Raw genomic sequence first — 25,958 nt, 5'->3', positions numbered from 1 at the left:
TATACCCTTCTCAATGAACCAGTACCCCGGGTTGTTCCGTTTTGCTCGGGGCGTTGCTGCTGAAATCTCGGGATGGTTCAGTCCCGGGGATCCTCGGCCGACGTCCAGCCATTTCGTGTGGCCCTTGACATTGCTGTGTGATGCCTTGACTTTAGGGTTTTCAAACCCTAAATATCATCTGGTTACTGGACCGTTTTGTAGGACTTTTGGGCTGGTTTAGGCCCGTTTATCTTGGACCTTATTTTGGACCCTAGACAAAAAAAATAAATGAATAAGAAAAAATAATAAATAATAGTAAAAATTAATAATAAATAACAATAATAAATTATAATAATAAATTATTTTTAAAAAAAAAGAAAAAAATATTTAATATTTTTTTTAAATGTTTCTTTTTAAAAACTATATAATTTTCAAAAATATTTTTTAAAAAACTATATAATTTCCAAAAGAGTTTTAAAAATTATATATTATATATAAGTTTTCAAAAATGTTTTCAAAATATTATATATTATATAAGTTTTCAAAAAATGATTTTAAAAACCATATATTATATATTTTTCTAAAATGTTTTAAAAACTATATACTGTATACATTTTCAAAATATTTTTATAAAAACTATATATTATATATGTATTTTCAAAAACCATTTGCGAACTATAATATATATATATATATATATATAATATAATATAATATGTGGACGAAAATTAGTGTCTACAGCTACCCCTCTTTGTCTTTTTTCGTGGAACGAAAATAAGACAAAGATAAAAAGACGCAAATTTTCGTTCGGTAGAGCTGAAGAATAACTCCCTGTCGAATTGATTTGCAGATGGCTCCTCCGTCGCGAAGTCGAGTCCACCTTGAAATGATACAGAACTGAAGCCGTAGTTCGGAATCAGGATATGACTTCAAATTGCAGTCCACCTCGGTCTTTTTCTTAGTTTAAAGATCTTGGTTGGAAAATTCGACTGGAAAGTAGTTCATTGACCCTACCATGTGGTTGATAGACTTTCGAGCTGAATGAAATCGAACTAGAAAAGTCCTCGTCGACAGATGACTTTTCCCGACTTAAGCTATGCTGCAGGAAAGCGGTTTATTGTCACTCTAGCACGGTTAACCCCAGTCTTCTTTTTGACTTGAAAACCTTGATTGCAGCCGGACAGTAGTGTGTGATTGAGGTGTCATCAAGCTGAATGGAATCGAACTCGACCAATTTATTGACAGATAACCCTTATTGCATTGGGCTATTCTGTAAATTTGGTTTGCCTCTGAGCTGAGTGTAATCGAACTCGAAGATCTTCGGTTAGCAGATGGCCCTTATTGACTTAAGATATGCTGCAAATGATGCGCCTTGGAGTTGAACGTAGTCGAACTCGAAGGTCTTTGGTTGGCAGATAACCCTTCTCGACTTAAGTTATGCTGCAAGTGATGTGCCTTAGAGCTGAGCGTAGTCAAACTCGAAGGTCTTTTGGTGACAAATAACCCTTCTAGCCTTGAGTTAGGCTGTAAATGATGTGCCCTCAAAGTTGAGTGCAATCGAACTCGAGGGTCTTTGGTAGATAGCCCTTCTCGACTTAAGCTATGCTGCAAATGATGCGCCTTAGAGCTGAGCGTAGTCAAACTCGAAGGTCTTTGTTGGCAGATAACCCTTCTCAACTTAAGTTATGCTACAAATAATATGCCTTGGAGCTGAGCATAGTCGAACTCGAAGGTCTTTTGGTCACAGATAACTCTTCTAGCCTTAAGTTATGTTGTAAATGATGTGCCCTAGAAGCTGAGTGTAATCCAACTCGAGGGTCTTTGGCAGACAACCCTTCTCGATTTAAGTTATGCTACAAATGATGTGGTTTGGAGCTGAACGTGGTCGAACTCGAATGTCTTTGTTGGCAGATAACCCTTCTCGACTTAAGTTTGCTGCAAATGATATGCCTTGGAGCTGAGCGTAGTCGAACTCGAAGGTCTTTTGGTCACAGATAACCCTTCTAGCCTTGAGTTATGCTGTAAATGATGTGCCCTTGAAGCTGAGTGTAATCGAACTCAAGGGTCTTTGGCAGATAGCCCTTCTCGACTTAAGATATAATGTAAATGATGTGCCTTGGAGTTTAACGTAGTCGAACTTGAAGGTCTTTGTTGGGAGATAACCCTTCTACCCATGAGTTATGCTGTAAATAGGAAAAAATTGGATTCCTTTCATAGGTCTAAGTTGGTCGTAATTCTTCAGGTGGTTCCCATGAGCGGGTCTGGACCAGGTGATTTTTAGATGATTCCCTTTTTAAGGGAAAGCCCACTGATAGTTTCTGTCAGTCGGATACCTCCCGTTGTGGAATTGAAATCTGGCTTGAAGACATTAACTTGAAATATATTACTTGTTGTTGAGTTGAGCTAAACTGGATTTGTTCTGAACTAGTTCTCGAACTCATCTGAAGCTGACTATCGGTCTTTCAATCTATCGAATTGGTTGAGAGATAGCTTCTTGCTGCTGAGTTAAACAACCACCGTCATATTTAAAGGTGCTTTTGAATCGAGTAACATTGCCATGAAGTCGAAACTTGACTCAAAAAGCTGTAAAAAACATGTATGCTAAAATGATGAATGTTAAAATGATGAATGTGAAAATAATGAATGTGATGCACCTAAGTATGTTTAAGATGCATGCAATATGAATGAATTATGTTTTATTTCTTGAATGGAGTCTCGTGCTTTGTCTACCAATCTGGTCCATAAAATTGATCGTGCCCCATCTTTTTTTCAAGCTTGGGCTTTACAAACCCTTCATATCTGAGACTGTTCTGTTTGAAAATGTTTTTCTCCTTTTTCTTGTTTTAGGAGGGAAAAAAATATTGTTCACAATTGAATCAAATTGTAAACGTGAGTTCAAAGAATATCAAAAGAATCAAGAGCTCTTTTAATGCTTTCAGAGTTACAGCTCTTTGAAAAATGTTCAAATGGATGAGTTGGCTTTAGGTTGGCCTCCTATCTATGGTTTTGGTAACCCAAAATGTCATTTTTTTGAAATATCGCAACATGCTTTAGCATTTCAGTTGGGTGCGGACAAAATGACGCAACTAGCATGATCAATTACTAGACCTTTTATTTCGGTCCTCTAAAATCTTCCATTTGTTCAAGATTTGTAGGCTCCTCTAACAAAGGCAATGTAAAAAATATTGGTCTAAAAATGAAATTCTTGAGTGCTCGTGTGTGGTTGACTATAGCAGGTGTTCCTTAACTCCCTTAGTCCATCATTACTGAAAATTTCTTGCTTAGATAAATTTGATTTAATTTGTCGTTATCTGGCTAGTTGAATCCATAAAGCCGAGGCGTTTAACCAATTGCTTTAGAGGGACAACTTAACATTATAATCATTTTTATCAAGTTAACTGAAGGGTTCATCTCATCACAAAATCTTCGGCCGGACAATAGCAGTGGAGTAAACACCGAATTGTCAAGCGTTCGAGCAATGTCATGGTTTGAACGTAATCTATTCATAAGGTCAGGGCTTTCAAGTTTCCTCTATAACCCATTGCCTTAGTGGAATAACTCAGCTTTGCGGATTAAATTTCTTAAGATTGTCAAGAAGAACCTGTTATAGTCTAGGTGTTGTTGAAAGTCAAAAAATTTATCTTTAGAGTTCAATTTTCAAACAACTTACCTAAACTAGATTCACCTACTTGACTATTTTATCTGTAAAGATCATGATCATCACTGAACGTCTTAAATAAAAAACATAGTAATGTCATATGCAAAAGGATGCCCCATGTTGTCCGCACCTTATGAAAGGAAAGGGTTATATTGGTTAATTGCAAGAGCAGGTTACGGTGTATGAGGGTATATTCTCGGTAAGGTAAAAAATCTTTGTTTGAAATCATGTTACTTTGTTAAATATCTGTAACTTTAAACCATTTATAGAGTTTCTTAATTCAGTTGATATACAAATAATTGTAAGTTTGCAAATGTGATTCATTGCTCGTCATCATTAAAGTAACATAAATTTATTCAAATGTTCTTGAGAAAAAATGAAAAAAAAACAAATTCAAACAGAATGCCTCAAATGATGAAATGATCTTCCTCACTTGGATGCCCCCCAAGTTGTTGAAGTCGATCCAGTTCTAGTTACGCATCTTCTGTACGACTCTCTTGAATGCATAACAGTTCTCAATAGTGTGCCCTAGGACACCGCCGTGATATTTACAATGAGCACTCTCATCATACCACTTGGGGTATGGGGGCTTCATGGGTTCCACCGGATATGGTGACACTACGTAGGTGTCAAGAAGTTGTTGATAGAGTTCCTTATATGTCATCAGAATAGGGTCGAAATGATCCATTTCCTTCTTGGGTTCTCTGAAATCTTATTTTGAAGTACCTGATGGTACAGCTGCATTTGATTTTGGGCTGGAGATTATAACACCTTTACTGAGGTGTTTGATATTGTTAATCTCTCCATATCTCTCTCGCATAGGAGGTTTCCTACTGGCCTCCTCATCCTTAATTTTTCCTTGTTTTATGGTCGACTCGATCATTTCTCCGGCCATAACCAAGTCTGAAAAGCTTCCTGATGTGATCGCAACCAGGTACCCGAAGTATGGAGCCTTCAAGCTTCCGGGTTTCTTTTTCATTTGTGCGTATTGTCTGAAACTCTCTTTATACTTCTTTTTCATGCTTTATAGCATAACTCGATCTGGCCTTATGTCATTGATATGCTTGTATTGTTCCAGAAATAACTTGCCCAGGTCCTTCCAGGTCTTGATATTTGATTGGCTTAGCTGGTTGTACCACCGGATGGCTGAGCCCGGCTGGCAAGTCCAAGGGGGCACTAGTAAAGGAGAACTCGAGTTCCTTTTTTAAAACCTAATCCAATAGAGTACATGAAATTAGAGCCCACCCCAAAACCTCATTCCAAACCCTAGGCTATTTTGATTTTATTTCCTGTTTTACTTTCTGTTCAAAGCATGCGAACTAGAAAAATATGCAGTTAGGATTTGTTTGAAATTAGCATGCGGGATAGAGATTATGTCCGGGTAGGAACAATAAGCTTGTGGGGTAAATATCATGTAGGGTAGGACTTTTATTTTTCATGATTATTTTTTATTATTTTCACCTCACTAACTCTTTTCATTCTTGTTTTCTTTTCTTTTATTTTCACCACTTGCATCATTTAAAAGAGGTGTTGATTCATAAAAATGTGTTTGTTAAAAATGAATAATCTGCATTAATGGACAAAGGGGTTGTAATACAAGAGATGAAAATACAGAGGACAGTCTACAAGGCGACTATGTGTCACATTCAATCCAGAAGACGTGGTGCCCACAATTGAAGAGTATATCACTCTGCTGCATTATAAAGGACTCGGAATGAACCGGGTTTACATCAAGCACAATGAAAGTCTATCTTTAAAGAACTGACTGGCAGAAGTTGCAGGGGTAAAATGAAGGTTACTGATCTCGGGAGTCCCTTCAAAGACAATAATGACAAAATGATAGCTGAAATTGGAGACCAATGCTGACGAATTCAAGAAACATACAAATGAACTTCACATAGTTCCTATCAATTGAGGGCTCCAATGACGTATTCGTTGGGAACATGTTCAACAAAAGATAAATGCCAGAGATACAGTCATTCGAGACTTCTTGGGCCAGTACAAAAAGTAACTCAACATTTGCACGGTTCATCCAGAGAAGCCAGAGCGGTTCGACAGATTATTCAACCGGTGAAAGACGAAGGCGGAAGACTAGTCAACAAGTCAGAAGCTATCAGAATATTTTTGTCTCTTAAAAGATAAAACACACTTTTGTCCCCAATAAGGATTATTTCTAATAACAGACACTTTTTTGGATTAATGCTTCGAACATTACATGCATTATGCATCTAGACATATTTTGCATTTTGTTATTTTTCTTTACATTCGCATTAACTAACATATGCATGTCTCATCAAAAGGAACACATACTGGATACACCACCTCAAACATTGGACACACCCCATCCGCATAACACCCACCTAAAAAAGAAGAAGATAGAAACAAAAATCGAGAAAATTGAGGAGAACATGGCCAAATTACATAAAGAACTTGAAGATACGATTAACCAGAGTAGTCTGAGTACTCTGAATACAATTATGAAAAATAAAGAGTCCTTGGTCAATCAAATTATGGCCAAGTTGTCTGGTTTACATCAAGTAAGTGCACCTGAGGCAGGTTCACCGGAAGGGGTAACTATACCACCTACCCCGCAAGTGGTTATCACACCTGGAATCTTACCTGAAATTCAAGGGACCTATCCACTACAAAAGCAAAAACTCCATCTACTACAGAGATACAAACTGTTATATTTAACCCTAAGAATAATCCGGATTATTACCATGTATCGGTTTTGGACGAAGAGGACAAAGGGAAGAAGATGGAGGAAAAAATCAAGCAATTGGAGGAGCAAATAAAGGTAGTTAAAGGAGACCATGACTACCATGGAGTCGATGCTGTGGAACTCAGTCTAGTCCTAGACTTAGTTCTTCCTCCGAAATTCAAGTCCCCTGAATTCGAGAAATTTGACGGGAACAGTTGCCCATCTGCTCACATCACCATGTTCTGCCGAAAGATGACAAGATATGGAGGAAACAATAAACTTTTGATTTCACTGCTTCCAGGAGAGTCTGTCGGGCTCAGCCATTCGGTGGTACAACCAGCTAAGCCAATCAAATATCAGGACCTGGAAGGACCTGGCCAAGTCATTTCTGGAACAATACAAGCATATCAATGACATAAGGCCAGATAGAGTTATGCTACAAAGCATGAAAAAGAAGCATAACGAGAGTTTCAGACAATACGCACAAAAATAGAGGGACTTGGTTGTCTAAGTTCATCCACCCTTGGATGAAAAAGAAACCCGGAAGCTTGAAGGCTCTATACTTCGAGTACCTGGTTACGATCACATCAGAAAGCTTTTCAGACTTGGTTATGCCTATATAAATGATCGAGTCGGCCATAAAGCAAGGCAAAATTAAGGATGGGGAGGCCAGTAGGAAACCTCATATTCGAGAGAGAGATGGAGAGATTAACAATATCAAACACCTCGGTAAAGGTGTTATAATCTCCAGCCCAAAATCAAATGCAGCTGTACCATCAGGTACTTCAAAACAAGATTTCAGAGAACCCAAGAAGGAAAATGGATCATTCGACCTACCGATGAATACAAGGAACTCTATCAACAATTCTTGACACCCACATAGTGAGTCCTCATTGTGAATATCACGGCGGTGTCCCAGGGCACACTATTGAGAACTGTTATGCATTCAAGAGAGTCGTACATAAGATGCGTAACCAGAACTGGATCGACTTCAACAACTTGGGGGCATCCAAGTGAGGAAGATCATTTCATCATTTGAGGCATTCTGTTTGAGTTTTTTTTCCATTTTTTTCTCAAGAACATTTGAATAAATTTATGTTACTTTAATGATGACGAGCAATGAATCACATTTGCAAACTTGCTATTCTTTGAATATCAACTGAATTAAGAAACTCTGTAAATGGTTTAAAGTTACAGATATTTAACAAAGTAACATGATTTCAAACAAGGATTTTTGACTTTACCGAGAATATACCCTCATACACCGTACCCTGCTCTTGCAATTAACCAATATAACCCTTTCCTTTCATAAGGTACGGACAACATGGGGCATCCTTTTGCATATGACATTACTATGCTTTTGTTTAAGATGTTCAGTGATGATCATGATCTTTACAGATAAAATAGTCGAGTAGGTGAATCTAGTTTAGGTCAGTTGCTTGAAAATTAAACTCTAAAGATGAATTTTTTGACTTTTAACAACACCTAGACTATAACAGGTTCTTCTTGATAATCTTAAGAAATTTAATCCGCAAAGCTGAGTTATTCCACTAAGGCAATGGGTTATAGAGGAAACTTGAAAGCCCTAGCCTTATGAATAGATTACGTTTAAACCATGACATTGCTCGAACGCTTGGCAATTCGGTGTTTACTCCACTGCTATTGTCTGGCCGAAGATTTTGTGATGAGATGAACCCTTCAGTTAACTTGATAAAAATGATTATAATGTTAAGTTGTCCCTCTAAAGCAATTGGTTAAACATCCCGACTTTATGGATTCAGCTAGCCAGATAACGACAAATTAAATCAAATTTATCTAAGTAATAAATTTTCGGTAATGATGGACTAAGGGAGTTAAAGAACACCTGCTATAGTCAACCACACACTAGCACTCAAGAATTTCATTTTTAGACCAATTTTTTTTCACTGCCTTTCTTAGAGGAGCCTACAAAGCTTGAACAAATGGAAGATTTCAGAGGACCGAAATAAAAGGTCTAGTAATTGATCATGCTAGTTGCGTCATTTTGTCCGCACCCAGTTGAAATGCCAAAGCATGCTGCAATATTTTAGAAAAATGACATTTTGGGTTACCAAAACCTTATAAAGGAGGCTAACCTAAAGACAACTCATCCATTTGAACATTTGTCAAAGAGCTGTAACTCTGAAAGCATTAAAAGAGCTCTTGATTCCTTTGATATTCTTTGAACTCACGTTTATAATTTGGTTCAATTGCGAACAATATTTTTTCCCTCCTAAAACAAGAAAAAAGAGAAAAACATTTTTCAAACAGAACAGTCTCAGATATGAAGGGTCTGTAAAGCCCAAGCTTGAAAAAAAGATGGGGCACGATCAATTCTATGTACCAGATTGGTAGACAAAGCACGAGACTCCATCCAAGAAAGAGCACATAATTCATTCATATTGCATGCATCTTAGACATATTGAGGTGCATCACATTCATCATTTTAGTATACATATTTTTTTCAGCTTTTAGAGTCAGGTTTCAACTTCAAGGCGAAGGATACTCGATTCAAAAGCACCTTTAAATATTTATGGTGGTTGCTTAACTCAGCAACAAGAAGCTACCTCTCAACCAATTCGACATATTGAAAGATCGATAGTCAGTTTCAGATGAGTTCGAGAACCAGTTCAGAACAAATCCAATTCAACTTAACTCAATAACGAGCAACATATTTCAAGTTAATGTCTTCAAGCCAGATGTCAATTCTACAACGGGAGGTATCCGGCTAACAGAAACTATCAGTGGGCTTTCCCGTAAAGGGAAATCATCCAAAAATCACCTGGTCCAGACCCGCTCAGGGGAACCACCTGAAGAATTACGACCAACTTAGACCTGTGAAAGGAAGCCAATTTTTCCCTATTTGCAGCATAACTCAAGGCTAGAAGGGTTATCTGCCAACAAATACCTTTGAGTTTGACTACCTTTAGCTCCAAGGCACATCATTTGCAGTATAGCTTAAGTCGAGAAGGGTTATCTGCCAAAGTCCCTCGAGTTCGATTACACTCAGCTTCGAGGGCACATCATTTACAACATAAATCAATGCTAGAAGGGTTATCTGTGACCAAAAGACCTTCGAGTTCGACTACGCTCAGCTCCAAGGCATATCATTTATAGCATAACTTAAGTTGAGAAGGGTTATCTGCCAACAAAGACCTTCAAGTTCGACTACGCTCAGCTCCAAGGTGCATCATTTGAAGCATAACTTAAGTCGAGAAGGGTTATCTACCAAAGACCCTCAAGTTCGATTGCACTCAGCTTCGAGGGCACATAATTTACAACATAACTCAAGGCCAAAAGGGTTATCTGTCACCAAAAGACCTTCGAGTTCGACTACGCTCAGCTCTAAGGCATATCACTTGCAGCATAACTTAAGTCGATAATGGTTATCTACCAACCAAAGACCTTCGAGTTTGACTACGCTCAGCTCCAAGGCGTATCATTTACAGCATAGCTTAAGTCAATAAGGGTCATCTGCCAACCGAAGACCTTCGAGTTCGATTACACTCATCTTAGAGGCAAAGGGCACATAATTTACAACATAACTCAAGGCCAAAAGGGTTATCTGTCACCAAAGACCTTCGAGTTTCGACTACGCTCAGCTCTAAGGCATATCACTTGCAGCATAACTTAAGTCGATAATGGTTATCTACCAACCAAGACCTTCGAGTTTTGACTACGCTCAGCTCCAAGGCGTATCATTTACAGCATAGCTTAAGTCAATAAGGGTCATCTGCCAACCGAAGACCTTCGAGTTCGATTACACTCATCTTAGAGGCAAACCAAATTTACAGAATAGCAAGAAGGGTTATCTGTCAATAAATTGGTCGAGTTCGATTCTATTCAGCTCGATGACACCTCAATCACACTACTGTCTGGCTGCAATCGAGGTTTTTAAGTCGAAAAGAAAAATGGGGTTAACCGTGCCATAGTGACAATAAACCGCTTTCCGGCAGCATAACTGAAGTCGGGAAAAGTCATATGTCGACGAGGACTTTTCGAGTTCGATTTCATTCAGCTCGAAGGTCTATCAACCACATGGTAGGGTCAAGGAGGGCAGCTGTAGACACTAATTTTCGTCCCACATATATATATATATATATATTATAGTTCGCAAATGGTTTTTGAAAATACATATATAATATATAGTTTTTTTAAAAACATTTTGAAAATGTATATAATATATAGTTTTTAAAACACTTTTGAAAACTATATAATATATAGTTTTTAAAACATTTTAGAAAATATATAATATATGGTTTTTAAAATCATTTTTTGAAAACTTATATAATATATAATTTTTTGAAAACTTATATATAATATATAATTTTTAAAACTCTTTTGGAAATTATATAGTTTTTCAAAAAAAATATTTTGGAAAATTATATAGTTTAAAAAAAACATTTTTGAAAATTTATATATAATATATAGTTTTTAAAAAGAAACGTTTAAAAAAAATTATATTATATAGTTTTTTTCTTTTTTTTTAATTATTTATTATTATTTGTTACTATTATTTATTTTATTTCTTATTCATTTATTTTTTATGTCCAGGGTCTAAAATAAGGTCCAAGATAACCGAGCCTGAACCAGCCCAAAAGTCCTACGAAACAGTCCAGTAACCAGATGATGTTTAGGGTTTGAAAACCCTAAAGTCAAGGCACCACACAGCAAGGTCAAGGGTCACGTGAAACGGCTGGACGTCGGCCGAGGATCACGGGACTGAACCATCCCGAGATTTCAGTAGCAACGCCCCGAGCAAAACGGAACAACCCGGGGTACTGGTTCACTGAGAAGGGTATAAATACCCCGGTGTCCAACGGAGGAGGGTACACACATCTACACAACGAACCGAGGCCACAGAAACCATCAACATCGGAGAACCCGAGAGATATCAACAAACCCACATCCAACACAGAAACATCAAAGAAATACAAACATTGAACCATAAAAACCAACCACGTCAAAGCCAAAACAAAACCCAGGACCAAAACAAGAAATCATTTGAAACCCATAAGCAGAAAAATAAGTAAAAGATCATTCCGTTCGTCAGAAACGAAAGGAGCCAAACGTCGGAACCAAAGAGCCACCGGGAAGCCGAAAAGACACAACATCGAAGGTAAAAGATTTGATCTTTGGGGGTAGATCTACACTGCTTGGGGCTATTTTTTTGTAATTTTGGCTTCGAAATCGGGTTTAGGGTATAAAGGGGAGTGTTTGGGAAAGTTTTGAATTTTTTCGGCCATCATCGTCGGCGCCTGACGAGGCGGCGGTTGGCCGGGCGGCCGGTGTCCCTTAGTTAGAAATGTAGAGAGAGGGCAGAGAGAACCTCTGTTCTCTCATTTGAAGAGAGAGAGAGAGAGCAAAAAGAGCAAATGAGAGTTTGAAGCCTTGATGACCGGTTTTGAGGTTAATTATACCCTCCTCAAAACGATGTCGTTTTGGGGAAGGGCTTTGATATAATTTCGGGAGTGGCTAGACTCCGTATTCAATCCTCAGGTTTTTGCATATGTGTAATTTGGTCACTGAATTTCATTTTTCAGTTTTTTAATTTGGAATTTTAATTTATTATGCTTATATTTTAGTCCCCAAGTTATATATTTTCGAATCTGGCCCAAGGTTTTATGCAGGTTTTATTTTGGTCACTAATTAACATCCTTTTTATTATTATTTTTTAAAACCCTTTTTTATATATTCAATTTCATCTTTTTAATTTTTTATTTTCTATTTCTATTTTTTTATTTGTTTTGATTTCTTATTTTATTATTCTATTCTATTCTATTGTTTTGTTATTTATTTATTTATTTATTTAATTATTAGTTTACCATCTAACATTTTTTGACATTTTTAGTGGTAATTTCAATCCAATCAAAGGTAAGTATTTGAATCGAATTTTTAAATTTTTATTTTTATTTTTAATTTTCGTAATTAAAGATAACCGATAAATTAATTGGTACCGAAAGGATGGTTCAAGGGTGCTAATCCTTCCTTGACCGTAACCGACTCCTGAACTCGACACGTTTCTGGTACAACACAGATTAGGTAAGATGGTGTCCGACCCACCTAAATTCGTTTTAAAATGGTCGGTGGTGACTCCAAATCATTTTTCCTAAGTCGAAGCCCAATTCCGGGCCCAACCGAAAGACAGTTCCGACAATATATATATATATATATATATATTAGTTTTGTTAAAAACATAGAAAGTTCTTGAGTTGATTTGGTGGGTGTGCTTAGTTTTATTTTCGAAATACTCTAGTTTGAGTTTTTTTGGAGAGTATCTGGCATTTTTCTCGAGTTTTTCTAATAAAATGACGTTTTCTTGAGTCTTTTTGAATACTAGAATAATATCTATTTGGTGTGACGTTTACGTTGACAAATCGTCAGTCACATCATCACATAGTTAATGGTTTAATGATATAATTGAAATAAAATTTAAATTTAATATTATAATTGGAAGTTGAAAATATAAGATATACACTACTTTAAAATGTAATGGTATGCAATGCAGTTTACCCATGAAATAATTATACACTACACACTAAAAGATAGTACAGGGGTGGAAATTAAGTTAAAAGTAGAGGGAAAATTAGCTTTTAAGCCAAAAAAGGAGAGATAAGATGAAATCAGTGGTAGACAACGCGGACCCAAAACAGAAGATAAGTTGGATGTCGAAAGAGTTTTTGCTGCTCTCAACTCTACTTCCCATTCGAATGCCCGTTTACCTTTCTCCTTTTCTTATTTCAGGTTATAACTCTTTCACATCCCTTCTCTCACCTTTGATTTCGTTTTATTTCTGGGTTTTCTAGTTGGTTCCTCAGAATACGTCTCAAGGGTGTTGATTCTTTACTTCTGACGCTGTATTGTTTATACAGAAAGAACTTTTCACTTCAATTTAGACCTGTTCGAAGGAATTCTTATTTTCTTCTTGTTTCTCGCTGTTTCTCTGGAACCAAACTTTTCCAAGTCTTGGTCCCCTTCAATTCGTTGAAAAGTTGGGTTTTTTTAAGGTAATTAATGTTCTGATTGATGGGTACTGGTAAATTTGGTATAATGATCGATGGGCTCGCTTTTGTTTCTCAGATTGTAGAGTCACCTACTTGTAGTTAGCCGATTGGAACTATTAACAAGCCTAGTTTGTTGCATGCGCATATTTTCTATCTTTCGGTTTCTTTGTATCCATTAAAGATAACGTAATTTGTATATTTATTTATTTGCTTTCGTTATTCAGTGACACACTATGGGCAATTCTTCTTCAGTGCTAACTCAATATGATATCGAAGAAGTTCAAGAACACTGCCAGAGATTATGTAGGTTGTCTATATGCTTTATTTCTCCTACTGGTTCTTCCATTTTGTTGTTCTATTAAACAAATTTCGATGTTTTCTTGACCGTGCGAATGCAGTCTCTCAGCAGGAAATTGTTTCTTTGTACCAAAGGTTTTGTCAGTTAGATCGAAATGCAAAGGGGTTTATATCTGCTGATGAGTTCTTATCAGTTCCGGAGTTTGCAATGAATCTGCTCTCTCAGGTAGTCTTTCGGGTTGATGTTATTGGAGTAATTAATTCAACACTGGGATGTGAATATAAATCGTGGCCAATGTCAGTGTTCGCGTGCTGTGTTAGAGTTTTATGCAAAGGATTGAGTTTGTTCTTTTTCTTTCCTTTTGATCTAAAGTTTGTTCTGTTGATGTCTTGAATTTGTTTTATTTACAGAGGCTACTTAAGATGGTGGATGGTTTGAACTTTAAGGACTTTGTTACCTTCTTGTCAGCGTTTACTGCTAAAGCAAGTGTACAGTAGAAAATTAAACGTGAGTTTTTCACTGTCATTTCCGTAGAGTGATCGACTTTGTTGGTATGGGTACAATCTGGTTCTGAATCAATGGTCACAAGTAAAAGAGTTATGATGATTACCTTTTGGGTTCCTTTTTATTGCCCCTTGCTCACAGAAGTTGAAAAGTGTTTCAAAATTAGATTTTCTATCTGTTTCAGTTATCTTCAAAGTGTATGATTCTGACGGCAATGGAAAGGTGTCTTTCAATGACATACTAGAAGTGTTACGTGACTTGTCTGGTTCATTTATTTCTGATGAGCAAAGAGAGGTAAAACCAATTATTTCTACCTTTTATAGTTTCCCCTTTTATTGTTATATCATCCAAATGAAAAGAAAATAAAAGAGCAAGTGAGTGCTGATGATTATTTGTATTCTGACGATAGTTTACTTTTATAGTTTACTTTTCCCTGGATAAAATATCATCAATTAGCCTATTTGATTTGCTGATAGAGTATCCAACTATCCATTGAGGGATATCAAGTGAACTCTTGCTGTTAGCATGCTGAAAGACAATGAAAACATCTATTTCAATGAATGAATTTAATTCACATATCGTATTAGTAATGTCTGATTGTGATGCAAAAGAAAAATGAAATACCTCTTACAGAATCGTCAATAAGAGGAGATATGGAGAATTATTGTGCAGAATATGCAAATCAATCTTATTTGTAATTGAACTTAATAACATTTTTTATTTTCATATGAATTCAAATAACACTGAAGGTGGAAAAGAATTTTTTTTTAGTTTTCTACAATCTTTTTCGTCTCAAGCTGACATTTTGCCTATCTGCCAATATATGGAAAAAGAATTAATGGGTCGCTCTGATGTAATAGACTAAAGGGGAGCAAACTGATCTTGTAGGGTCCCTTAAATTTTCTTTACTTTCTTTCCGAAACAGATGATTCTCATTTATGATGAATCTTGTAAAGGTATTTGCATGATTGGATCGATTTTCTGGATCTTTCACTCCAATTTAGATATGAAGGGATTCAAAAGAAGCGTTTTATTTGTTCATTTTCTCTTCATCTGATTAATATATGCAATGATCACCTTCATTATTAGTTCTATAGAGATGACCCTAACTGAAGGTCTGTTTCATGCAAAATGATTTTTGGTAAATGTTTTCTGCATTTTTCTTTGGTTTTGTAGAAAATAGCTCGGTATACAGAAAATGATTTACTGAGGCTGTTGGTGAATTTATACAATTCTATTTGTTTATGTTCCTCGCAAAATCTCTCACGGTAGCTGTAAACTCCCATTTGATCAAAGCTGTCTCAGGTAGAGTGTTTGGTGTTGAAAAGCATGCATCAGGCTAAAGTGGCTACTAGCTAATGACTACTAATGATCTAGTGGTTGCATCGTATGATACTGTTTGACTGGTGCCATTGATTACTGCATTGTTAAGATTTTCTTTAAATTATTGAATAAGATTTTCAAATTTAAACATCATTATGTATTTTATAAAAGTAAATATCTCAATTTCATTTCGGTTTTAACTTAACTTTGAATGAGATAGACTGTTTTATGGTTTCTCTATTGAGGATAGCATCATGTTAGATTAATCACAGCTGGCCGGCGATAACATCTTACACTTTTGTTCTTTCTTTTGCAGCAAGTCTTGACCCAACTTTTGAAAGAAGCAGGTTACTCAAAGGACTCTTACCTAACATTGGATGACTTCATTAAGGTGCTTTCCATTTTGTTTATATTTATTATTATAGTTTTCATTCTTCTGTTTTCTGCATAAGAGTTTAATTTATTAGGCTGCTAAAAGGAAATTAGTTTCAGGGAGAGATCTGCATGATTAAAGTTTAGAGTATATAACCAACAAACAATTGGTCTAGTGGGATGAGACACTAGATCCCTTAAACAAAGTCAGAGATTCGAATCCTAGCGTTTACAAATGGAGCAACCAGGGTTTGTAATTCCCAAGGACTAAGTCCCACATTGCCAAGATCATGTTATTCAAAACGCTAAAGTCCTTTATTTACTAAAGGCCTTGGAAATTGCCTTATGTTCCTCCCACTCCTAATTAGGGCTAGTTTAGTGCTGTACAAAAGTGCAGTTTAAAATTTTACTGTTTGGAATTGCACTTAAAAAATGAGTTCGAAAAGATAAAATGTCCATTATAGACATTATCTTGTAAATAAAATATATCATTTAAATTATATTTACACTTATATATGAATCATATCAATTTAAACTATAATAAATTCAAAAAAAATTATTATTATATATGAATTATATCAATTTAAACTATAATAAAAACATACAAAATACAAATACAAATATAATTACAATAAAAACTTAAACTATCAGTTTTAATCTATTTTAGTACCTAAACTTTTTATTTTTTCAAAACTTTTAATTTTTTCAAAACTATACCTAACATTTAATTTTGTTTCATTTTAGTACCTTGTTGTTAAAAAATTAACGACATTGTATTTCTTATGGGTAAATTACATCATTCATTACTCAACTATCTTCACACCCCTATTTTGGTACTAAAGTTTAAAAAATTTCAATTTAACTACTCAACTTTCAAATTGTTCCTATTTATCACTCTAATTTATTTTATTAATAATTTTGTGACATGACATTTTTATTATTATTTTATTAATATACGATTAGTAATAAAAAATAAATTTGAAAGTTAAAGTGATTAAATTAGGAGTAATTTGAAAGTTAAGTAATTAAATTAAAAAATTAGACTTTGGTGACCAAAATAAGAATAAGAAGATATTTGGGTGATGAAGGATGCAATTTATCCATAAAAAAGTGCCACATGCAAATCACCCATTAAGTCTTCAACGACGAGGTATTAAAACGAAACAAAAAATAAATGTTAGATATGGTTTAAAAAAATTAAAAGTTTAGGTATTAAAATGAATCAAACTTGATAATTTAGGTACAAAATGTGTAATTTGTACTAAATGTTATGAAATTAAATTTTATTTATAAATTATAATTATATAATTAAAAAATATAAAAAACAATTATACTTTATAAATCTCGCCTAAACTTTATCTCAAAAAAATTAATAGGAATATTGACATATCCTGTCGTTCTCTGATACAACTCTATAAAATCAGAAGAGAATATGTACTTCATGTGTTTAAGATTTTTTTGCACCCCAATATTTATTTTTTTTATTTTCTCAAAGAATAAAAAAGTAATCTTTACAAAATAAAATTAAAATAAAACTCACATTGAATTTATCTCTAAATTCAATAAATCATTTAGCATAATGTTTTCAATCACTAATTATATATATTTTTCTAATCTTTTAGTAATTTAATTTTTACTTTTAGTATTTATAAATTTATTTATTATTTATATTGGTATATTTTAGAATAAAAATATTTTTTCTAAAAAATTAAATAAGTCCATAAACTTTTAAAAAATCAAATTGGCCATCAAATTCGATAAAAAATAATTTACCCTATTTGCCACATCACCAACCATCGTGGATCGTCTCGTCAGCATTGTAAATCGTTATGTCAGTACTATTAAGTACCACGCCAGAATTGTAATGTTCAACAACAGAAATCATTGGTCAAAGGGCAATATTGAATTCTTTTTCTAAATTTGAGATCAATATTGAGCGCAAAAATAATTCGAGAATCACATTATTTTTTTAAAAAAAAACTAACAAGACCTCAACTATAACCAAAATAAAAAAGGGTAAACTACACATTTAATAAATAAACTATCGAATTTGTTTCATTTTAGTGCCTAAATTTTCATTTGTTTCAAAACCATACCTAACATTCTAAATTTTCATTTGTTTCAAAACCATACCTAACATTTTAATTTTTGTTTCGTTTTAAGACTCCGTCGTTAAAAACTTAATGAATGAGTTGTACTTGTCACCTTTTAATGGGTAAGTCGCATCATTCATCACTCAACTATCTTCTTAGTCCTATTTTGGTCGTTAAAGTTTAATTTTTTTTATTTTAATTATTTAACTTTCATACTACTTTTAATTTAAACCCTCCAACTTATAATTTTATTATTTTATTTTAATCATATATTAAAAAAATAATAAAAATGTCATGTCACAAAAATTATTAATAAAATAAATTAGAGTGATTAAAATATAAACAATTGGAGTATTAAAATTAAACAAAAAGTAAACGTTAAGTATGATTTTATAATAAATGAAAGTTTAGATACTAAAACAAAATAACACTGATAAAGTAGGTAATAAACGTGTAATTTACTCTAAAATAAAACATTCCCCCGTTGGAAAACATCGAACTTGGATCGACAACTGTCGGAGCCAACCCGAATCAACAGGAACCGTGTTTGTAGACTTTTCCTCAATAAAATAAAAATATATAAAATATAAAGGCTTAATACCAAAATAAGCTCCCAAACCATACCAAAATTCTTGAATAGGCGCATAAACTATTTTTTTACACATTTAGGTGCATAGCATTACAAACTTTACCATTTAGTTGTCCGGACGTCAACGGTGTTAATTTCCCGTTATGTGACATGCGTCATAATTTGGTGATTTAAAAAATTTTGTTTAAAATAAAAAAATAAAATTATATATAATTTTAAAGAAAAACATAAACATTTAGAAATAACCAAAAAACGTTGAAAACATTCTTTTCAACCCTTAACCCATGTTGATCATCGCCTTTTGTCGTCAACGAAGCTCCAACTGACTTTATCTTACCCCCGACGATTGAAAACCCCATGAAATCGTGATTAATCGATGGTCGATCAACGTTTTATACCCCATGAACTCTAGGATGAAAATCGCGATCCCAAGCAATCTCGATGGTTAATCGAAAACAACTACGAAGATGTATGACTAGGAAGATAGCAGGGACTACGCTGGTGGCAGTGGTTGTGGCTAGAAAGGGGGCGACGGTGGGTTAAGGATATGATTTGGGGATTTTAAGTATTTTAGAACTCTTTTATAACTTAAGAGAAATTAAGTTTTTTTATAAATATAATAAGATTTAAAAAAAAATTCAAAACCACTAGATTGTGACACAAGTCACTTAATGGGGAAATTAACGTCGTGATGGTCTGGGCACCTAAATGGTAACATTTGTAACGTTAGTCATTTGAATGGGTCAAAAAATAGTTTAGTCACCTATTCGAGAATTTATATATTGTTAGGATTATAGAAGCTCAAATTGACAACTGAAAATTGTCAAGAGGGGGTGAATTGATTTTTGAGATTAGGAAGTAAGGAGAATAAAAAGATAGACAAATTGCATAGCGATTTATAGTGGTTCGACTTCTCAATCAAGTCTATATCCACTACCTTAGCACCTCACCAAGGATTTTCTAATAAATTCATTAATTTGTTCTTTCTTTTTGCAGGATAAAGAGATAACCTTTACACTCCCTAACTTTTATTAGGTTAAGCTAGAACCAATCTCCTTTTACAAAGGATAAGAAATATAAATAAGAAAACCTCTAAGGTAGGGTGTGTACAAGAAATATAAGCTCACAAAACAAATAAAAAGATTTGCAATAAAGCTCAAAACACAAATATTTACAAGAGAAAAGAAAATAGAAATGAAAACTCTTCTCTTATGTTTGATTGCTTGGATAGGAGTTCTAACCCTTCTTCAAGTGTCATCAACTTGTTTTTATATGTTGAAATGTGTTTGTGGCCCTTTCTAGCCGTTAGGGGTGATTTGGAGCTGTTGGGGATTAATTTTCTACAAAATAAAAATGCCCAAGATAGGCATTATCGTTACTCCTTTAATAAGTATAGGTGCTTCCTTTATAATATTTAAATAAACTAGTTGTGACTAGCCGTTGGGTCTGACCAGTATCAATACTATGCTCATGGTATTAATACTACTATGTAAAGTAGTATCGATACTCCTTTGAGTATCGGTACCTATTTTACATTCTGAAATTTGAGTTATTTGAAAAACATCTGGTAGTATCGATATTACCTAGAGAGTATCGATACTTCTCTTACCTTTGATATTGGTACCACGTGAACAATATCAATATTGTTCATCCAGTATCGATAATGTAAGAACAGTATTGGTACTTCGTACCTAGAAAAGCATTTTGTGCTCAAATTCTATATTAATGGACTTTGAATTATTTTTGAAAACTTTGAACAAATTCAATCAAGTTCAAATTTTTTTCCTTAAATTGTTATATCAAAATATTATAAAACATGGTTCAACAATTTCTCCCTTTTTGATATAACAAAACATTTGAAAAATAGTTTTTGGCAAAACTCCCCCTTAATAAAACATTTAATGAAAAAGAGACATTTGAAAAATATTAAAGCTCCCATTTTTCATTTTTGAAATTGAATTTTTCAAACTCATATTTCTCCCCCTTTTTGTTATATAAAAAATAATTCAACTTTAAAGTTCAAAAATAACAATGGAGAGTAAGTGATAAATTTTAACATAAAATCATTTAAAAACTCAAAGCTCCCCTCAATAAATGCATTCTAATAAAAAAATTTGACTTTAAAAGATTAAACACTTCAAAGAGTATTGAATTTCAACAAAGATAAACAAACAAGTTAGTAGCACATGAAATTCAAAATATCCAAGCCTAATATACTTTATGCGATACCAATTTTTGTATTTAAGTACATATTCATAAAACTATCCAAAAATGTTATGCATTTGAAAAATTGATATCAATTGTTAGAGATGTATCATTTGTAATAAATCACATGCATAAACATTTAAATCGTTAGGGATGATTTGGAGCTGTTGGGGATTAATTTTCTGCAAAATAAAATTACCCAAGATAGGTAGTATTGGTACTCCTTTAATAAGTATAAGTACTTCCTTAATAATATTTAAATAAACTAGTTGTGACTAGCCGTTGGGCCTGACCAGTATCGATACTATGCTCATGGTATCAATATTTCTATGTAAAGTAATATCGATACTCCTTTGAGTATCGATATCTATTTTGCATTCTAGAATTTGAGTTATTTGAAAAAAACAACTGATGGTATCGATATACCTAGAGAGTATCGATACTTCTCTTACCTTTGGTATTGGTACCACATGAACAGTATTGGTATTGTTCATCCAGTATCGATACTGTAAGAACAGTATTAGTACTTCGTACCTAGAAAAGCATTTTGTGCTCAAATTCTATTTTAATGGACTTTAAATTATTTTTGAAAACTTTGAACAAATTCAATCAAGTCAAAAAATATTTTCCTTAAATTGTTATATCAAAATATTATAAAACATGGTTCAACAATCTCTCCCTTTTTGATATAACAAAACATTTGAAAAATTATTTTTGGCAAAACTCCCCCTTAATAAAACATTTAATGAAAAAGAGACATTTGGAAAATATTAAAGCTCCCTCTTTTTCATTCTTGAAATTTAATTTTTCAAACTCATATTTCTCCCCCTTTTTGTTATATAAAAAATAATTCAACTTTAAAGTTCAAAAATAACAATGGAGAGTAAGTAATAAAATTTAACATAAAATCATTTAAAAAATCAAAGCTCCCCTTCAATAAATGCATTCCAATCAAAATATTTGACTTTAAAAGATTAAACACTTCAAAGAGTATTAAATTTCAACAAAGATAAAAAAACAAGTTAGTAGCACATGAAATTCAATATATCCAAGTATAATATAATTTATGCGATACCAATTTTTGTATTTAAGTGCATGTGCATAAAACTATCCAAAAATGTTATGCATTTGAAAAATTAATATCAATTGTTAGAGATGTATCATTTGTAATAAATCACATGTATAAACATTTAAATTAATGTCAAAAATTAAAATTTGTAAAAACAAAACAATAGAAACAAATTTTGACTAAAATTCATTATGATGAATAAACATTTATGAAAAATCATTAAAACTTTAGAAAATGTTTATCATAACATATTTTCAATATACATGAGATAGAAAACATAAATCATTTAAAATCAAGACTCATGCATGCATACAACAAATAGGCAACCAATTGATCAAAGCAAAAACATTAAGCTTAGAGGTTACTCATTTATTTTCAAGTGTGGCTAGAGCATCTCAATTTCTTCACATTGTCACCATTGCTCTCAAATACCTACAAGAGATATTCATTTGGATTTTGGTATCCAAATTGCTTTGGATCCTTGAAAGTTTGTTTCAATGCCCCTTGTTCTTTTTGGAACCCATACTTGTTTAATTTTAAAATATTTTCCTTTCTTTAAAGGACAAGTATGTTCCAAATGACCATGAAAATGACAATGTGAGCATTTTGTCATTTTTAAACATAATGAGTTATTTTTAGAAATTAATTCTTTTTCTTTTGTTAAGCTCTCAAGCTTAACTTTCAAATCAAAATTTTCTTTTTCTAAATCATTGATTTTGACTTTTGAAAGCTCTAAATCATTTTTCAAAGTTTCATTTTGTTTTGCAAAATCAACTTTTACTTTCAAAACCAAATCATTTTCAACTTTAAGATTTGAAATTAATTTCTTATATTTGGAATTCATGGTCTCAAATTCCAAATACAACTCATTATAAGCATCTTGTAATTCATCAAAAGAATATGAATTTAATTCATTTGAGTTAGAATATACCTTTGAATCTTCTTCGATGGCCATGAGGCATGGATTGACTACTTCATCTTCATTATTGGAGTCATTTTCATCACTCTAAGCCGCCACAAATTCATTTTTCTTATTTGATCCCTTATTCTTTAGGAGGGGACAATCATACTCGACATGCCCCGTTCTTTGATAATTGAAGCACACCGGGGAACTCTTCTTTTTGTTTGATTCATTTTTCACTTCCTTAGAAGTCATGAATCTCTTGAATCTTTTGAAGAGCTTGGTCATCTCATCATCATCATCATCATATTCATCCACCTCTTTACTTGAGTCTTGATTGCTCTCATTGGTGTATTTAATGGCAATGTCTACCTCATTCTTCTTGTTTTTCTTTTCTTCATCTTTTTCTTCTTCCTTCACCATAAACTCATGAATGAGAAGAGAACCAATAAGCTCATCAAGAGTGAGAGTCTTTAGGTTCTTAGCTTCGATGATCATCGTCTTTTTTGATTGCCAAGACTTTAGAAGAGAATATATCATCTTCCTCACCAGCTTCTCATTAGGGATCACTTCTCCAAATCCCTTGATATCGTTGACAATCACAAAAAATCTATCCGTCATAACTTTGATGTCTTCATCCGGTTTTATCTTGAATTCTCATAGATATAGTTGAGAAGACTAATTTTGGTTTCCCTCACTTCATTGGTTCCTTCATGAGTGACTTTGAGCTTGTCACATATCTCATTGGCATTTGAACAAGATGAGACTCTTCCATATTAAACCGGACTTAATGCACAAAATAAAATGTGCATATCCTTTTCATTGAGTTGGAACTTCTTCTTCTCTACATCACTCCAAGCATCCATCTCATCGGTTGGAATGGAGTATCCCTTTATGATTGAGTTCCAAGCTCCTAGATCGTTGGCTTAAATAAAGAGCATCATCTTATTATTCTAATATGCATAATTTTCTCCATTGAAATAAGGTGGCTTGTTGACCGGTTGAGAGTCTTCAACATAGTAAGAGCCGAAAGTCGAAGCCATATTCTCGATTGAGTCTGAAATCCGTATAGCTTCTTTAAGGATCGTCACAAGGTTGTTAAACCTTCTAATGAGTCAAGCTCTGATATCAATTATTAGGATTATAGAAGCTCAAATTGACAATCAAAAATTGCCAAGAGGGGTTGAATTGGTTTTTGAGATTAAGGAGTAAGGAAAATAAAAAGATAGACAAATTACACAGCGATTTATAGTGGTTTGACTTCTCAATCAAGTCTACATCTACTACCTTAGCTCATCACTAATGAATTTCTAACAAATTCACTAATTTGTTCTTTCATTTTGCAGGATAAAGCGATAAACTTTACACTCTCTAACTTTTAACAGGTTAAGCTAGAACCAATCCCTTTTTACAAAAGATAAGAAATGTAAACAAGAAAACGTCTCTAAGGTAGGGTGTTAACAATAAATTTAAGCTCACAAAACAAATAATAATATTTGCAATAAAGCTTAAACATAAATATATACAAGAGAAAGGAAAATAGAAATGAAAAGATATTCTCTTATGTTTGATTGCTTGGATAGGTGTTATAACTCTTCTTCAAGTGTCTTCTACGTGTTTTTATATGTTAGAATGTGTTTGTGGTTGTTTCTAGTAGTTGAGGATTAATTTTATGCAAAATAAAACTGCACAGGACAAGTAGTATTGGTACTCCTTTAATGAGCATCGATACTTCCTTTATATTATTTAAATGAACTAGCCGTTGGGCCTGACCAATATTGATACTATGTTCATGGTATCGATACTACTGTGTAAAGTAATATCGATACTCCTTTGAGTATTAGTACCTATATTGCATTATGGAATTTGAGCTATTTGAAAAATAACTGGTAGTATCGGTACTACCTAGAGAGTATCGATACTTCTCTTAACTTTGGTATTGGTACCATGTGAACAATATCAATATTGTTCATGCAATATCGATACTATAAGAATAGTATCAGTACTTCGTACCCAAAAAATCATTTTGTTCTCAAATTCTATTTTAATGGACTTTGAATTGTTTTTGAAAACTTTGAACAAATTCAATCAAGTCCGAAAATATTTTGCCTTAAATTGTTATATCAAAACATTATGAAACATAGTTCATCAGATATAGTTTGGGCACTTATTTTAGTATTAAGTCAAATATAAAATACGTTTAGCTAAAAGAAAAAACAAAGGTAAAATACATAAATGACCACTTAACTATGAGTCATGTCACGAAATAACCACCATTTTCAAAATTGTGACATATATATCACTTAACTATTTAAAAGGGTTCAAAATAGCCATAAGACGTTAAATATTAACGGAGTTGTTTACATGGAAGTTAAAAAAATGGTATAATTAGGGCACATGTACTTGTAAACTTACGTATTCGTGGCGCTGGCACCCTACTTTGTTTTATTCCATTTTAGTCACTACTTGTATATGATTTGTTTTCTTGGATTTTCATTTAACCCAATTTGATCTTGATTTTGTTTTTAATTTGCCTAATGTCTTAATTTGGGCATTAACTTTAAAATCTTTTATTCTAGTCAGGTATTAAATTTGTATATTAAATCCCCTAGATTTTAGAATTAATTAATTTGATCACAAATATTAACTTTAATTGTTAATTTTTAATTAGGTCCTAATTTCAATCTAATTTAATAAATTTATTTCTCTAATCAAAGTGTGACACATGTCACAATCTTAAGATTATAATTTGAATATTAAGTATAATATAATATATATATATATATTATAATTAATTATAATATAATATATATTATAATTTGAATATTAAATTATTTTTTTAATGATTTCATATATGTATATATATAATCATTAACAAATTTAGTTTAAAAATATTAAAATTTTAAATCTTAATGAATAAGCAGCTGGAATGGAAGTAAAGGCAGAGGATTGCGACAGAGGCCACAAAGCCATGAGATCGAAGCTCATAAAAGCTTCCATAACCGGCGCGTTATCGTCCATCCAAAGATTCATCGTTGGAGCAAACCTATAATCCTTCATTCTGTAAGAATTTCGTATATATTTTATTTGGGTGGTTTTGAGAGAGAAGAAAATGGAGAAGATGACAACGAAGGATTTTGAATACTTCTTTTTGGTTCGTTTGGGGTTTTATTTGAGTTGATTATTTTTCAATTTGTGAAGGGGATGATGTGAAATAGATGTCAAATTCCTCTGTTAGTCCTTA

General features: G+C 33.2%; 1 long non-coding RNA gene and 1 pseudogene across 1 annotated transcript; one reads left to right on the top strand and one right to left on the bottom strand.

Annotated features, from left to right (window-relative positions):
* Positions 1–939: 939 nt before the first annotated feature.
* Positions 940–13,663, bottom strand: LOC120126105. The gene is made up of 3 exons (XR_005516432.1): positions 13,591–13,663; positions 9,096–9,105; positions 940–950 (listed from the first exon to the last, which is right to left on the bottom strand). It is a non-coding gene; the product is annotated as an uncharacterized LOC120126105 (long non-coding RNA).
* On the top strand, positions 12,966–25,958 carry LOC120125965 (annotated as a pseudogene).

Source organism: Hibiscus syriacus, unplaced genomic scaffold, assembly GCF_006381635.1.
Source record: "Hibiscus syriacus cultivar Baekdansim isolate YM2019G1 unplaced genomic scaffold, ASM638163v2 tig00110450_pilon, whole genome shotgun sequence".
Classification (NCBI taxonomy): domain Eukaryota; kingdom Viridiplantae; phylum Streptophyta; class Magnoliopsida; order Malvales; family Malvaceae; genus Hibiscus; species Hibiscus syriacus.
This window is presented reverse-complemented; position numbering and strand designations above follow the sequence as displayed.